The sequence below is a fragment of the Lygodium microphyllum genome, chromosome 30, assembly GCF_053477565.2.
Source record: "Lygodium microphyllum isolate KBCC chromosome 30, Lygodium_microphyllum_v1.1.10, whole genome shotgun sequence".
Classification (NCBI taxonomy): domain Eukaryota; kingdom Viridiplantae; phylum Streptophyta; class Polypodiopsida; order Schizaeales; family Lygodiaceae; genus Lygodium; species Lygodium microphyllum.
Genome location: NC_141164.1, coordinates 35,206,873 through 35,216,842, shown reverse-complemented (window position 1 = coordinate 35,216,842; position 9,970 = coordinate 35,206,873). Strand labels below are relative to the sequence as shown.

Here is a 9,970-nt window from a genome sequence, read left to right as displayed (position 1 = left end):
TACTCCAAAAACATACAAATTTTCCGAATCGATTTACAAAAAGTGGCATAGCTGTAGTGGGAGGAACGTTTTGATCGAGTCACTTTTGTTTAGGGTTCCACAATCTCATCTTGACATAGCTCAGTATACACCGGGAGATCTATACAAAATTCTCCACAAAATGAGGACTCTGCTTCATTTTCAAAAAACCCATCCTCTATCTCCATAGGTGAGATGTCTTGGTCCTCCAGGTGGTTCATCCTAGTTTCTTGTATGCCTTCTCTCATTGCCGCTATTAAAGGTGTCTCTTCTACGATTGGTACGGGGGTTCTCGCAAACACGGGGATACTTCTAGATGTCATGGGAATGACATACCATCATTGAGGTTGTTGCGGATAAGGGAAAAAGATGACCTGATCCATATTACGATTAGTATAAAAGTCCACTTTGAGATTGTTAAAGTGCGTCAAGTATTAGGGACTCTTACCTGCTCACAGTGATTTGGCAAAACAAATGTATCACTCAAATCGGTCCACTTCTTTGTTGAGTCAATCTCAACAAAGCCACTTGGCCCTCGCCGAACAGTTGCACCTGCTCCTTCAAGAGTAACCTTGAACCATTGCACATCAAATATGGTCACGGAGAAACTTCGATAGTCCACTGCAAGGATACTCTGTAAACATCCGAAATACTCCATCTCTGCAACTACACAGTTTGGATCTGTGGCATGTCGTCGGCTTTCCTGCTCAAACATTGCCATCACTCCAGAGTCCATTGTCGAGCGTAACTTGTTGATGTGCTCTACTCTGAAATATCATCCACGTGACCATGCTGCACTATGGACCTTATATTAGGAGAAGAACAAGTATATTAGTTGCGATTTGCAGTATAGATTGTAATTTCTTGGGATTGCATACCTTGGGATTGCATCCACGTGAGAAGTCCCACTCTTCTTCAGTAACTGTTTCTCCATCTTGAGATGCTTTGGTTAGGGCCTCATGTAGCCATCTAGTGGACATGAGTAGAGGCATGTCCTCTAAGCCCTTTGGATATCGAATGGGCCGTTGCCACATACTCCATTGAAAGTCAGACCTTGTAGACTCTCGCTCAACTCGAGCATCCTCATACCGTTGCAGCCACTTCTCCATCGTAGCGCTACGCAGTATACAAAATCGGTTCACCTTGGACTCCATGGATGCGTCCATCTTCTTCTCTATTCCGTTTCCCACTAGGACATCTCCATTCAGACGATCATCCTCCTTAAGTGACATATCAAGCCTTTGTCCTGGTCCACAGTGGACAACCACTCAGAAATGTACACCAAGGCCTCCGACACTAACCAACCTTTAGCCATGCTACCCTCAGGACGAGCCCGTTGTCGCACAAATCCCTTTAAGGTCTTCATGAACCGTTCAAGGAAAAACATCCATCGACTATGGACTAGACCTGCAACTTGCAATTCATCTACAATATGCACTAGAAGATGGGTTTGTATTGTGGGCATGCTAGTGGGAAGATACTTCTCCAAAAGACAAGCAGTCTCTACTACCATGCATTTCGCGGATTCAATCGATGATGTGTGAATCTCTTTTTGGGAGACAAACTGAACCAACTCGGACAATTTGTAAATGGTTGTTCGTACCTTCGATGTCAGAGACCCTGCAATTGCGATCGGCAACGAACTGTGAAAACCATGTAATTAATATTGTGTATAAACAAACGGAGATTCTGAAATCTAATATGCAGAATCATGCCATACGCAGCCTTATACCGTACATACCTGACACATCTTATGCCAATCATGGGATTTGAGTCCTGTCAGTTGGTCATCCTTTATGAATGCTATCTTGAGAGAACGCATTAGGCCATTCGGCGTGCAAAAGGACTTGATGTTTTCCTTTACTCATCGCACTTCATTGCCAGAAAAAAAACAAGGAGCGCGCGGAAATTGCACTCGACCGTTGATGCCACTTACAGGCCAATATGGTTTTGTCTTTCCCACTGCTTTCAAATCCATCCTCGCTCCTAGTGTGTCTCGCTGCCCAATGAGGTGGTCCCATAGCAAGCTACCCACATTCTTAAAAATGTGCATGGGATCTAAAAGGTGGTTAATTTTCAATTTTTTCCAATAAGTCAGCTCATAGAAAATTGAGAAGCATCGCATTCCACTAGGAAGCAAGTCTTGGTCCACCATCCTGTGATCAAACCAGCTCAGTGCGTTCATTCTTGCAAGAGGGCGGCCAAGAAATCCTTCTCTCATGACATGACACTCTAGCACAAAAGCCTGATGTCCCTCAAATACCATCTTCTTCATAGATTTTGACATACGAGAATCCAACCTTGGTCCACACAGAGGACATGCATGGTAACCTGTCGTGACTAGCCCTATATAACACACATGTACAATGAGGCATGTCATAACACCAACATGGCTCAAAGAAAACTAGCAAAATAAGAAAACACGCTTTACCAGAGCATTCTCCATAACCTGGAAAGTCATGCATGGTCCACATAAGAATTGCCCTTATAGTTGTGGATCGCCTACCAATATGTTTGCTCATGTCCTCCACTACAATTCCCTCCCACAACTCCTTTAGGTCATCAATCAATGGAGAGAGGTAGACATCCATATTCTTGACTTTGTATCATCCAGGCACAAGCAAGCTGAGCAAAAGGTGTCCTTTCTTGGTGGAAAGCCATGGCGGTATATTGTAGTTAACAAGGACCACGGGCCATACACTATAGGAGGTGGAACGTAAACCAAAAGGATTTATCCCATCCATGGCAAGACCGAATCGTAGATTCCTCGCCTCCTTTGCAAAGTTAGGGAAAGTCTCGTCAATGTGATGCCATGCTTCTGAGTCAGCTGGTGTACGTTGTACACCATTAGTGGATCAATTTTCCGCATGCCATGTAGTCAAATTTGCAAAACTCTTGGTCCGAAAAATGTGACAAACACGTGGTATCAGTGGAAAGTGCCTTAAAACCTTCTGCGGAACATTCTGTCCCTGCAAGTCATTTCGATACCTATCCGCACCGCACTTGGGACATGTGGCCAACAATTCAAACTCTCCCTGGAAGAGAACACAATCATTGGGGAAAGCATGAATGCAATTATAATCCATGCCTAGCTTTCGCAGGACTTGTCTTGCATCATCACGAGACTCAGGCATCGTGTTTTGGGAAGGCAAAATGTAAGATTTCAACGTTCTACAAATTGCAATGAAGCACGTTATTAGAGTACTACATAGCACATTTTAATGGCTTTCAATAAAGAATCATACACATCATAATATACCTGAATAGCTCTGTTACACTCACATCGCTCCATCCATACTTTGTTTATATGCTCAACAATGCAAGAAGTGTCTTCAAACGGGATACCCGACTCCCATCATACAATGGAATGGCAGCCTCCGCAATTAAAGGATCTTGGGATTCCGAGTCCGTTGGAAGCAATGATTCGATCGTGTCCTCTAACTCTGGCTCCAAAAAAGCAGGAGGATCGTCCATGTCTCTAGCATTCTCACCCATAGAAGGGGGGTTGAGAGTTATCACCTTCTATGAGACAGTTAGTTGTCTCGGACGGCATTTGTATAGAGCACGAACGAACCCGTCTTACTAGATGCAAGAGATCTGCGGACTGCAACGTATCGACATGGCCGTGACCCTGTAAAGGACGTTAAGGAGCTAACTTCTAAGATAACCCCAAACTGTTATACTTAAATCAATTACATATCATATAGTACGTAATGAAAGAGAACTTACCGCAATCTCATAATTCAAGACTGCTTGATCGATTATCTCAACTCGAAACTCTCCATACCATTGCACTTGCTCTATGGACAAACGATGTTTTCGACGAATGGCCAATTTGCATTGCGTGCATGGACAGGGGACACGTTGATTGAGCCAAGCCTCACGATCACCACCATGTTGGTCGTGAGTACTAAACATCTTGACTGCGATGTAATGGAATGATAATTTAATAACGATTCTATATTGTATATTGGGACCACTTCACTATATATATTTCAGGTCATTTTTTTTAAATTTTCGTATCTATCTCTTTGAGTTCGGCTCTAAACTTATCTATCTTTGAGGTCGACTCTAAACTATGCTCACACACATACATTTTCGTACCTACATTGCAAAGAATAAAAACCAACACAAGAAAAATTTTGAAAACACTCGCTTCCATTTCTCTCTCTTTCAACACTTCGTAACCTACATTGCAAAGCAACATAAAGATCGAAGAGAAACCAACACTTTCTAACCTACATTGCAAAGCAAAACAAAGATTGCCAACACAAGAAAAATTTTGAAAACACTCGCTTCCATTTCTCTCTCTTTCAACACTTCGTAACCTACATTGCAAAGCAACATAAAGATCGAAGAGAAACCAACACTTTCTAACCTACATCGCAAAGCAAAACAAAGATTGTAAAGAAACCAAAACAGGGCATACCGTTGTGCTCTCTTCTTCTTCCACGACCTCTTTGTGCGAGTGGCTCTCCTCTCCTCGCGTGCGGCTCGCGGCTTGCTTCCTTGCTCATCTCCCTTGCTCACCTCCCTTTCTCTTTCTCTCCGCCTTCATGCACTCATTTGAAAGAAACATTCAGGTCTCTGTGAAATGTTACCGCAGTAAGTCGTCGCTATCTACGTCGCTAAAAACGTCACTATTTGCGTCGCTATTGCGTCACTAAAAACGTCGCTATTTGCGTCGCAATAATAGCGATGTTTTTCGCGACACAGATAGCGACGTTAATATCGACGCCGAAAAAAACGTTGCTGCTTAGCGTCGCTATATGTGTGTACCCTTATAGTGCATCTTCGAGCATTCGTAGTTGCAATAGGGCATTCCAAAAATGTTCAGTATATTGGAAAATAGGTTCACAATCCCTTTGTTGTAGAAGATCCCATTGCTTGATGGCTTTTTCGTGGAATTGGGGAGGAAGGAAATTCTGCAAAAATTTGTTTTGGAAAGTCTCCCAAGTAGTGGGACAATCAATGCTTTTGCGGACCACAGTTCACCATAAGGATGCTCGGTCAACTAAATGGTTAGTGGCACATTTAATTTTGTCTTACTCAGCATATGTTTCTTCATGGAAATAATCATCAAATTGACTGATAAAAGCAAGAACAGTCTTTCCATCACGTGATCCATTGAAAGTATGAAATTTGAAGTTTCTTTTACTTATCTTTGTTTCTTTGCGAATAGATTGGGCTTCAAGTGTTGCATTGATGGTACATCGTATAAGATCTTCAGGTTGCGATCCATCTTAGTCGGTTGTAGATCGTTGCAGATTGGCCAATTGAGCTTGCAAAGCTTGTCGTGCTCTTCATTCCTCTTGCAGCTACATCATAATCAAATCCAAATTTTGCTCCATTGTTGGTTTGGGTAGATCACCTTCAGCCAATTGAGCTTGCAAAGCTTGTCGTGCTCTTCGTTCCTCTTGCAGTTGCATCATAATCAAATCCAAATTTTGCTCCATTGTTGGTTCAGGTAGATCACCTTCAGCCATAAGATCATCCATGTTTTGATCAATCATCCTGCAAAATTCCAAAAGACCTCACACACTCGAAACCTTGTTAGCGGCATGAGCGTAGCTCAAAGGCAGGTTTACAAGGCTTGTATATTTTTAGTTTGGCTTTTGTAGTATTTCTCCTTTACGATTGCAAAGTTCAATGTCACAACTGTCTTCCAAGAAAATAATTTTGCGTATAGACATGGTGTTGATGATTGATTGCTGTAATCTGCTTCTGTTAGTTAACATGTGTGAACAGGGGCTTCCAGAGGGTAGTAAAGTGAATTATGTATTACTGAATATAAACTGCTGCTATAGTAGTTGTTGAAGATGACTTGTAGGACTTAGTGACTTGAGTAACTTAGAGGATTTGGAGCTTTAAGCTTTAGTGACTAAGCTTGATTTTTGAGGACCAGAGGATGTTTTTGCCAGAGTCGGCGTAGGCGGCCAGTTCATGCTGCGGCTGCAGGCGGATAAAAATGGCTAGTGAAGCTTTTAATAAGCTTTTTTTTAAAAAGCTGATAAGCTTATTACTAAAGCTTGAAAAGTTATGACTGAGATTTATTATCTGTTCTTCACGACTTCTTGAAGGATCTTCCCACGTGGTCCTCTGCTTGCAGAGGCCGAGTCCCTCGCGATCTGAGTGTACAACAGGAAGTTCTTAACTGCCAAGAACATGCGAGTATTGACCTTTTGTCACGAGACTGACTATAGACCTCGATCGTTCCAGGAGCTCCGCCTTCACGCGAGATGGTAAGCGATTGGAAGCTCTCGATCTCAGCTTCACTTTGATACCACTAATGCACAGATCGGATGTCGTATGCATGCGTAGTGAGCGTCAGAAGGTCCCCAAAAACAAAAGAACTCTACTTTTTGCACAAAAAACAGTGAAGAAAGCTTGCACGATATGAACAAGAGACCAATTGGGTGCAATCTCCCCCCATGCCTTGTGTGAGCGCTCCACAAAGCATGTATTTTATATATTATTCATCTTCAAGCTCAAGAAATAGCCCAATTTACAATTAGCACGCTTTTGCTTTTGTGTTTGCTTTTGTGCCACTAAAAAATCAAAGCTATTGGGCACCCAAGAAGTCAGGCGGTATCCAAATACAATGTCCAATACAAGTATTTAAATCGTGCATCCATGTGCATACAAAAATAATAAATAAATATTAAGTGCTTTAATAAATAAGCGCAACAAAATATAGGCGCTATGCCTAAGATACGCGCCCATAAAAAATTGATGATAATTTGAATACACACTATCCTCCAATGCTTCCCAATGCCACCGCTACTCGCTTTACACATCAACTAAAGCATTCACAATTGTTAGAAAAATAATATAATTAAACCAACAAAAGTGAATACCTAGAAGTCTTCAGCTATAAAAATAAATTGGTTAGAAATCAATCCTAACCTTAATTTATTACGAGTGCGCACTCTAAACTCATAAAAGTTTATTAATTTAAATATGTATTTTGCGGAATCACCTGCTATGGAATCACCCATTTACACATTAAATTAACAAAACCCTCGAAAAGGATAGGCATCCCCATCGACTTCTTGCACAAAGAATCCACCTTGTGTATGAGCCCTTGTGATAAAATTTTACGGAATCCACCGCAAAACCTCACAGAATCCACTGTGGAATATGCCTCCTGGCATCAATCACTACCATATCTAGCACCTCTAGCCAATACCAGGCAACCACGATGGATTTTCCATGAAGTATCCCCAAGAGAGACATAATATCTTGCACCATGCAACTGACTAACATAGATTATATGCAAGACATCACAAAGCATAAGAGAAGACCCATTTGGCAAAGCCAAGTGTATATCCCCTGTACCAATAACATGACAATCCTGCTCAAGGCCCAAAAAAATATATCCGTCAACCTCCCTGTAAGAAGAGAACCAAGCTTTGTGCGGAGTAACATGACAAGATGCCATACAATCTAAAAGCCAACAAAAGGTATAGGCCGTATCACTGAGTAAGTAATTTGTAGGGTACCATGATGCCAGGAGTCTAGGCTCAACTCCATAATCATGGGTAACTACATGCACCATACCACTATCAATAGTGGTCTCACCTGCTGTGTCACTCACTCTTCTCTCATGTCTAGTGCGGCGCAATCTTTTCTCCTCTCTAATCCACTTGAAGCATTTGCGCTTCACATGCCCTTTCTTTCCACAATGAAAACAAACAAAACTTGTAAAACTTGTAGAAGATGACAATTGCTCTGTAATAACATGAGTAAGACTATCCAATACATCCAAGTAGCTCAAAGAATCAGGAAAACTCTCATTAGAGAGAACAGGCTCATCAAGAGGATTGGCTGCATGACTAGAAGAGCTGGAAGTCATCATAGCATACTGCAAAGGGGACTCATCCAAACTAGAAGGGGAGAACACAAAGGTATCAACCACGGATGCAATTAAAGCATGACATATCCAACCACTGTAGCTCACAGCCATAAAAGTATAAGCATGCGCCTCGGAGCCATAAATGCATAAGCATCCCCGAAATATAGGAGTATACATAGCCTTGCAGTGTCTCATACCATGTACGGACATACATGTCTAGCCAAGAACGGCAAGTGGTAAATAAACCTGTAAGAATCAAGCTCCAATAAAAGCCCAAATATCTATGTAAAAGTATCCAGGTAAGAGGCTCTATAAAATACATAGCAACAAATTATGTGCATACACGGGTGGCCATAAAGATCAACTGCTCCCTAACATACATGGGCAATAGCAGCCCAGATAGTATAGGTGCCATACAATAGAGAAGTAGGACAACCATAACTATAAATCCCAAGCACTATCCAAGTCTACTGATTAGTAAGTATCCCGCATATCAAAAGCAAACGAGCAATCACAGCTCAATAGGCAACTACCAAAACAAGGGAGTAGTTCACTGCTCAATATCTGTAAGGGCATCCAAGTAATAGCCAAGACTCACAATCAGAGTATCAAATCTCATATAGCATCCAAGATCGTAACGGAAAAAGCTGAGTCGTAATGGAAGAAGCCAAGTCAATGTCCAATGGCTCAAGAAAATACTCAAGTGAATGTCGAGACGAGATCAAACAACTGCCATCCACCACAGCCAAAGCATAAAGCATTCACCAAGATATCATAACTTGTATTGGGTAGCTTAGGCATAAACCATGTTATAGATGAAATGCCAGCTGCAAAGAAGTGACAGTCAAATCAAAATCGAGCTCGAATCTTAGCACAAAAGCATTCTAGAGCATAAACAAGACATGTGGCATAGTCCAGATACATCATGTAGCCGAGAGCACCCTCTGGACCAATAGACATAACCCAACTGTAGCATAAATAGCTTCAGCCCTAAAGTTTCCAGTGGCAAATAACAGTCCAAAATTGAGTAAAATAATGCTCAAACCAAGCTCAAATCAAGTGCCAACTCATAGGCATACATTCCCAGACATGTAGACACCAACCAAGCATAATCGGGCATCAAATGCCAAGACCTGTAAGCATAAAATTGAAGTAACAAGTGGCTGCCCTGTTTTGGTCAGATTTGGGATTGTTTAAAATAGTCAATGGCTGAGCTAAATCAGCTCCAAATGCGTCTCACATAAGAGGCATAACATCCACAAGTGATCTAGATAGGGATGACATGGGCAATTTTTTCCATGAATAATTCCATTGCTTTAAATGTCAGTATTGGGTCTACATGTTGTACTATTTTTCGATATTTCACTTTTTGAAACTATAGCGTGATTGGCATTTCCCAAGCTCTCCACCATAGTACATAGCTCACACACACACACACACACATTTGCAGACCCTTTTATATCACCCAAAAGCCCTATAAGACTCGGATATGATTTTTTTCTGTGACCACCACTATGATCTAGATTTCTCCCACTACAACACTTCAAGAAGTCATGTTTTGAAATTACCAACCACATTTAGCTCGATATAATAATAATAGTAAAGTTTGTGAATAAGTATGAAGCCATATATTTAATGAGTTATTTATTGTATATAATATATTGAAGGGGGAGAGAGCACATGTATAAGAAACTATCCATATAAAGTTTGTTCAAAGGATATCAAAAAATTCCTATGTTAACATATGTATAGTCATGTAAATAAGGTAATAACAACACACATTTATCCTTGAGAAACTTGCATGCTTTTTTCAAATTACAATAAAAACCCATTCTACGAATGTAATGATGAAAAATATATCCAAATTATTGTCAAATAAAACAATCACTTTTCAATAAGTAGCATGAAGTACACTTGCATCTCGAGGTTTAGGCCAAGGCCCAATGCTATATATAATCTATGCTCCAAGCTTATGTGGCAGCATCCAAACCTCAAGAATTTTTAAGTGAAGTCTTAAAAGCTAAAACTAAAACAAAATAGAGATTCACTCCCACTCCCAAATTTACTATAGTTTTGGCTCTCCACTACATGTGATAC

General features: G+C 41.0%; 1 pseudogene; it reads right to left on the bottom strand.

The window, feature by feature from the left end:
• Window positions 1-2,147: 2,147 nt before the first annotated feature.
• The window catches only part of LOC148009724 (uncharacterized), a 58,890-nt pseudogene continuing 51,067 nt past the window's right edge, over window positions 2,148-9,970 (bottom strand).